This window comes from Cyanistes caeruleus, chromosome 4 (assembly GCF_971803275.1).
Source record: "Cyanistes caeruleus chromosome 4, bCyaCae1.hap1.1, whole genome shotgun sequence".
Taxonomy (NCBI): domain Eukaryota; kingdom Metazoa; phylum Chordata; class Aves; order Passeriformes; family Paridae; genus Cyanistes; species Cyanistes caeruleus.
In genome coordinates, this window is record NC_141704.1 from 22421296 (window position 1) to 22428306 (window position 7011).

General features: G+C 38.2%; 1 long non-coding RNA gene across 2 annotated transcripts; it reads left to right on the forward strand.

Moving 5' to 3' along the window:
- The first annotated feature begins 3485 nt into the window (after nucleotides 1-3485).
- LOC147653476 (uncharacterized) lies at nucleotides 3486-6733 on the forward strand. 2 transcript variants are annotated; one of them, XR_015285891.1, is made up of 2 exons: nucleotides 3486-3842; nucleotides 4625-6733. It is a non-coding gene; the product is annotated as an uncharacterized LOC147653476 (long non-coding RNA). The 2 variants fall into 2 exon arrangements; XR_015285890.1 differs by lacking the exon at nucleotides 3486-3842 and adding an exon at nucleotides 3957-4128.
- The last annotated feature ends 278 nt before the right edge of the window (nucleotides 6734-7011 follow it).

Here is a 7011-nt window from a genome sequence, read left to right on the forward strand (position 1 = left end):
CTGACACCAGTGAGGTTAACTGCTAGCAAGTCAATTTGCATTCATTTCAGACCTGAGAAAAATAATGAGTGTATAGAGCACAGTGGTGGTGAATGCAGCCCAAAAAGATGGGTGACTGGCACAGCTGTCAATGAGTTAAGTGAAATTGACTCTGCTTAAACTCCACATTTTCTCAACCAAATGTGCATATCACAGAGTAGCATATCTTCAGAAGAGGATATAGTTTGCCTCTTAATCTGGAAACAAGGTGCCAATATAAAATCTACCAGACCCTTGGTAAGTGTGGTCAAGAGTCACAGGTCCTTTATGAGCTTCCAAGATAAGCTCAAAAATGAATAGTGCAAACAAACAAGCTTTATTCTTGACTGTCTTCCTGCATCACTTAGCAGCAATTCTGAATACAACCCTTTATTACTGTAAAAATGACTGCAGATGGTTCCCAGAAATGGACTCTCGGAGGCATGAGGAATGCATCTCCTCATTTTTAAACCATATAAGGATCTTCCAGATTTGTAAACTTCTCAAAAAAAAAAAAAAATAAAATAAAATAAATAAAATAAAGTAGTCTGGGAAAATAGGTCTGAGACAAGTTTGAATGAAAGCTGATATTAACACTGTGGCTACAGGGAACAGGTAGAGAAAATAGAATTGATTTTGTAAACTCGTTACTCTTTGTCCTTAGCTTTGACAGTGTCTGTTTAATTCCTTGAACACCTGAGGAGATATCTTTTCCTCTATGGAGATCATTCATATTAAATGAATAATTAGTTTGTTCTGTTGCTTCGGTTTTTATTTAAAATATAATCCATAGGCAAATTCTGTATTCCCTCTAGATTTTATGAATTATAAACCATACACTAAATCCATTTTACTTGAACCAACAAATTTTCTCTTTGAAAAGAGAGTTCTTCCACACTATAAGAATATCTTAAGCAATATCTAAGTAGGCAGAGGATAATTACTCTGGGTTTTTGTCAAGCCTGTGAATCTGATGCATACTAATTCGAGTTTTATGTGCAAATAAGTAAAACTTCATTCTTCAAAGTTCTGAACAGCTTGCCTAACACCTGGAGGTGGGAAGCTGCTCTTCAAGGTGCCAAGCTCCTCTAAGAACCCTTATGTTAATGGGACCTCTGTTATAACCCAAGGCTTCTCCAGTTGCCTAACAGAGTTTGATACATTCATTACAAATTCTGTCCCAGAGAGAGAAATCCCTTTATACTTATCTGTCTAATCTTTGTCTCTCATTCTTGGCTAGACAGACTTAAAAGAGAAGAGTGAGTGTTGTCAGAGTTCTAGTAATATCAGCTGTGTTTGTAATTATCTTCCAAATTCTTATTTTTACAATAGTGTATGTAAGTGTATTAATGTAATGTAATAATAAACATGCCTGCAGTAACTGCATACCACGCAGGAAAGTATTAGACAGAAATCTCACACTCTGAATTCTTTATCTAACTCAACTCTCTTATGATGTGGCTGAAAATAGAAATAGGCTTATTTTTCTTCTAAAGAGTAGTTCTCTGTACTCCTGTATTTGCAGTCACTGTTCCATACCCCGATGCACTGGACAACAAAAGCCAGGCAAAAATCACCTGAGAAATTAGTACATTACTATAATGATAACACCAAGAATTCAGGTTTTGTTATTTTAAATTGTTAATGCCCTTTTTCATGTGTACAGAAACATTTTTTGTTCAACGTACATGATAAATGCTTTTCAAAAGCTTCTATGTCCAGACAGACAAAATTTCATCTACATTTTTAACTCTAAAAGCATTAATGTAAGTTTCTGTCTTTAAAATACTACCAGTTCAGACCATCAGACAGTCTCCCTGACCAGGAACCTTCTGTTGAAGGTTTTCTATTTCCTTAGAATGCCACTATACATCATTCACATTTCTGCTCCCACAGGAGTTTAATTTCTTAGTTGCATATATAAACCATTGTATGTTAGGTGTGCACTGCATAATTACAAGAGCAGACCTAAATTTCACAGGTATCTTAATGGTACAGGTTTTTTTAAGTAACATTCTGTTTATTTTTGTTATCATATACTACTCAAACTAGAAGAAACTGAAAAACATTATTTTCAATAAAAAAAATACGTTTTGAAGACTTCTCTCAAAAATTAGGGGCTAGAAAATAAAATCCGTTATTTAATTCAATTGTGATTTTCTGCTCACATCAGTGTTGTGCATCACAATACATTACCACAAACTAGCTGAAATTTGCTGTAGCCATTTGGCTAGCTGCAATGAGTATTTTGTTCACAGACAAAATGTAGTTGCTTTTCTGGATACTACTGGGTAAGATCTGCCTGCTGTTTGAACTGTGTTGAGTATCATACAGATTTAAGTGTTATAGAGTGATTTCAGATTTGCCATCTTTATCTCTGTGTTGGAAGTTACTCAGAATTTTCCTTCAGCGATATAGAAATTATTAGTTTGAGGAATGTGACTGTGAGTTACCAAGCATTGATTATTTTTGAAATAAGCAGTGCAATACTCAATAGCAAAGGGAAGGGTACAATTTTCTCACTCAGAGAGATAACTGAAAAGAACATCTTTCCCACAGTTGTCATGATATGACCACTATCAGAAATGATTCTATGTTGTTGTTCTGCTATGAAAATTTTTACTGAGGCAAATACATGGGACAAAGACTGGAGCTACAGAATGAAAGGTGGAACAAAATACATAGGAATGTCTGAAGGTGCCTGGATTGAGATGCTGAAAATTCACAGAGAATTTTTTGCTTCTGTAAGGTTTTTCCATTTCTTTCTTTCTTTCTTTCTCAGAGCGGTATGTGCTCAGAGTCTTAATGGAAAAAAAAATTTAAAAATGATAATAACAAATGCTCTGTACTGCTTCCTTAAAATAAAGAACTTCTTCCTTGCATCACCTTCTAAGTTGACTTACTTTTCTACCTAAAGGTTTGGTATGATTCACAGTCTCTAAAATATGAAAGTCATATCTACTCACATACCACATATCCATTTAAACTTTCTAATAAACATAAAAGATAATCAGTTATAAGGAATAGGAACAAAAATCTCTAATTGTTATAAAAAAAGCTGAGTTTAACACCAAATTACAAAAAATATCACACAGTTATACTTCTTTTCTAAAACAATGGGCTCCCTCCAGATAAGATATATTTTGCCATGACTCTCTTAGCTGTTAAAGTGATCTGCTGGGTGAAGCCTCTGTGACTCATTCCATTCAGTGGCAGAATGTAAACCCTTCAATAGAGTGCAGTTCAGCATAGAATACTGGGGTGGGTTCTTGCATTTGGATGGAGGAATGACCAGTTTTAGAGTAACTGGAATGTCCGATATGAAAAGCTGCATTCCTCAGGGCCAAGGAAACCAGGAACCAAGGGTGGGTGTAGCTTAACTTCCTTTTGACAGGTGCTTTTGGTTAGGGCACTCCCTGGGGCTGGGCACTGTTTGAACTCAAAGAGACATTCTGCTTCAGGACAGCTGAGACAACATCATCCAGCAGAGTCATCTAAATCCCCTGAGCACAAGAATGGTGGGACTTTCTGGTCACTTGCCCTTACTCAGTTCAACTCAACAAGAATAACACTTAATCTTGGCTGGGGAGAAAGGGTCTCGTGTCTCCCTCGCACTGTGGCTGTGAGAGCAGCAGGATCAGGGTGTTCCTGGGCTGGGCTCGTGGGATCTGTCACTGCATGGCCACCCTGCATTGATGGCGTGGGTAATAGGCACCACTGGGCAGAAACAGCTCTGAGGACAATTCAGTGTGAGCAGAATGACCAGGACTGCAGGGCCAGGCGGGGGATACACGTGAGAGGCCATAACTAACCATTCAACTAAGGTAAGAGGATGAATGAGCCCTGAATAGATGAGGATTACAGAAGGACAGAGACACCTGAAGATAATGAAATGACTAAAGATACCTGTGCCATCTCATTGGGGTTAATAGGACAGCAAGTAAACCAATATATAGGAGAGGGGAAGGTGTGGGAAGAAATTAAAGTTTTGACTTCCTTTGTTTTATGGGTGGTACCAGGAAATTATATAGTATTCCTTTCTTTTTATTGTGGTCATGAATAGGAGAGAAAAGTGAGAAGTTTCAGTCCTGCTCAACAGTAGAATTAGAAGTAAGGAAAGCAGCTCTAGTTCTGTTTTTTATCTGTTCTGATGGGAGAAGGGAGCTAGTGAGGGAACAGAGCAGATTTGATTTGCATATCTGCTGGAAGAGTGGTGGGCAGAGTGGGAGGACAGTGAAACCTTTCATATGTTTCTGAGATGAAGAGGGCTGTGAAAACTTGAAACCTAGTTTCACTTCATTTGGTCACTATTGTGTGGGGCACAGAATAAATTAAAAAATTCCATTTTATTTCACAAAGGACTTTAGGAGACCAATGCAGTGTTTAATTAATGCTGTCATGTACTTGTGTTTATTTGCATTTCCTGATTTTTTTACCTTGGCATACAATATGAGTGTGTTGCACAATTTGCATTGTGGTTAATGCTTAATACAATTCTAAGAAAAGGACCATAAGTGGGACATTTTTATGAAGGGGAGCATGAAATTAGTGACAGGAAATTCCTTTTTAATTCCTTTTTTCTTCCTCCATTTTTTTTTTCTTTAAGGGGACTGAAGAAATTAAAGCAGTGGCTTTTGCATGCGTTTTCTATGACAAGTTTCTCCTTATGCCTCATTTAGTCCAGCCCATTTAGTGCCCACACTGTCTTTTACCATGGCAGTAGAAAATGCCACTGGGAGAAAGCAGAAGAGGCTCGTTCCCTGCTGTCCACAAGACTTGGTTAAAAGATGTCAGAAGGTATCATGCATCACTGCCTGTTCCCTTTAAGGAATTTATCTACTCCCTTTTAAGGCTGTGATAGTATCTCCCTTTTGCCTATTTTAAATTAGCTTCACCAAGTTCTCTCTAATCCTAGCACTGCAAGATGTTGTAAATTTTACTACTGCATTGACCTTTCCACTACCTTCATAATTTTGTAATTTGAGTCCTTTTTCCTTTCAAACTTCATTTCCCTCTTAAAGAGCTTCCACCTTTTGACTCTTTCCTTGTAAGACTGCTGTGATATCCCCTCAATCATTTTAGTTGCCTTTCTCTGTACCTTGTCTAGGTCTTATGTTTTTCTTGAGGTCCCAGAAATTTCAAGTTCACAGAACGAGGGGTTTATGTAGTGGCAAAATAATGCTCCTTGTGTTGTTTTTCAACACCTTTCCTGTCAATGATCTGTATTTCGCTGGCTTTATAGGGGAGCTGATACTGAACACTATGACAATGATTTTTGTATACTGACTGCAGTGTTTCCAAGATCACTTTCTTGAGCTGGAATCCTGAGAATCCTGAATTCTGTAGGTGCACTTCCAATTCTTTTTCTCTATATGCACCGCTTTTCTTTTAGCTAGAATGAAGTGAATTAGATATCTCCTTTTTCATTCGGTTTTTTTAAACTTCTGGAGTTCCTCAATGCCTATTGTGAGAGCTTGGTATAATTTTCAAATGTGAGGAATTTGCTGCATTTCCTTTTCCACATCACTGGTGAAGAATATGAATAAATCTGGTCCTCATACTAGCCCCTACTGAAGTCCACTGCCAATATTTTTCCACTCTGTACAGATTAGCCTTAATTTTCCAACCTTTATCCATCTTCTAGTAGATAAAAGGTCATTTTCTGTATTTCTATGGCTATGAGAGGCTGTGTTTTTTGTATACCTTTAGCATGTAATCTAGTCAAAGGCTTTTTTAGAAATTCAAGTGTTCTACTCCCTGTGCCTATGTTATAATTCCAGCAGGCCAGGGAGGCAGGACACCCCTTCACTCTAGCCATGCTGACACTTTTTCAATAGATACTGTTTATTCATGTATTCAGCAGTCCCTTTCTTTTCTACAGACCTGTTCTACCATTTTCTCATGAGTCAGACTCGCCGCTCGGTAGCTCCCAGGTCCCCCCTCCAGTATGTGCTGTGGATAGCCAATAGTTCTGCAGTATTATGTCTCATTTCCTTCTGAACTCTTGGGTGAATGTCATCTGGTTCTGGTGACTTATTAACATTTAATTCTTCTGATTAGTCTAAATACTTTGTGTATGCCTACCCCAAATCAAGCTGTCATCTGAGCTCTCTGCTATAAAAGTTACAGGCTCTGGGACTCTTACCAAGAATCAAAGCAAATGAAGCAAAGACTCTACTGAGTTTCTTTGTTGCGGCTCTTCTGTTCCCAGTTGCTCCTTATTTCCAGTCCTCAGACAGTCCCACCATTTTCCACCCAGGCTTCCTGCTTGTCTGGATAGGGCTGCTGGACATACAGGAGTAAATTGTACAGCACCTTCTGGGATGCTCTTATCCCCTGTAAATGTTGGAATTTTGGAAAACACTGCCACTATCACCTTGGCTGGGGTCCAAGATAATATTTGTTTCTTACTCTATTCATCTTCACTGTGATGCTCGTGATTTTATAGGTGTCTCTCACATCATATCTCAGGGGAATGCTCCTGGCTGAATAGCCTTGTCTAGAAAGGGAATATTTTCCTTTCATTCACTTGAGCACCCTTATCCTTCTCTGGGCCTTCAGCTGGAGATCTTTGGTTTCCTTACCTATTATCCTTTGCCTGGTTTGAATTGTTTCATGCAATTTGGGATAATTTTTGTATGGACTGCAATGTGCAAAGCTGAACATCCTGCAACCTTGTTTGTTTTCCTGCAAATAAATCCTGTAAACTTGTTTAGTTTCTTTCCCAGAGCTCTAAGTTTGTAACAACTTCTGTCATGGGCATTTGCAACTCTTTTAAATCGTATATACCTGTCCTCATTTCACATTCAAAAAGCATCTCATATTTTCGTTTGGGTGTTCTGGGAATAAAAAGCACACATGCACACTAGGAACAGCGCCCATCATGGTTATTCATACACAGTTAAACTTATAGCTGCACTAAGTTAGATGTTCACCATCTGTCAGGAATTGTCAGAAAGCTAACTCTGCAAATGAAAAGGGTGCTGTTTTTCA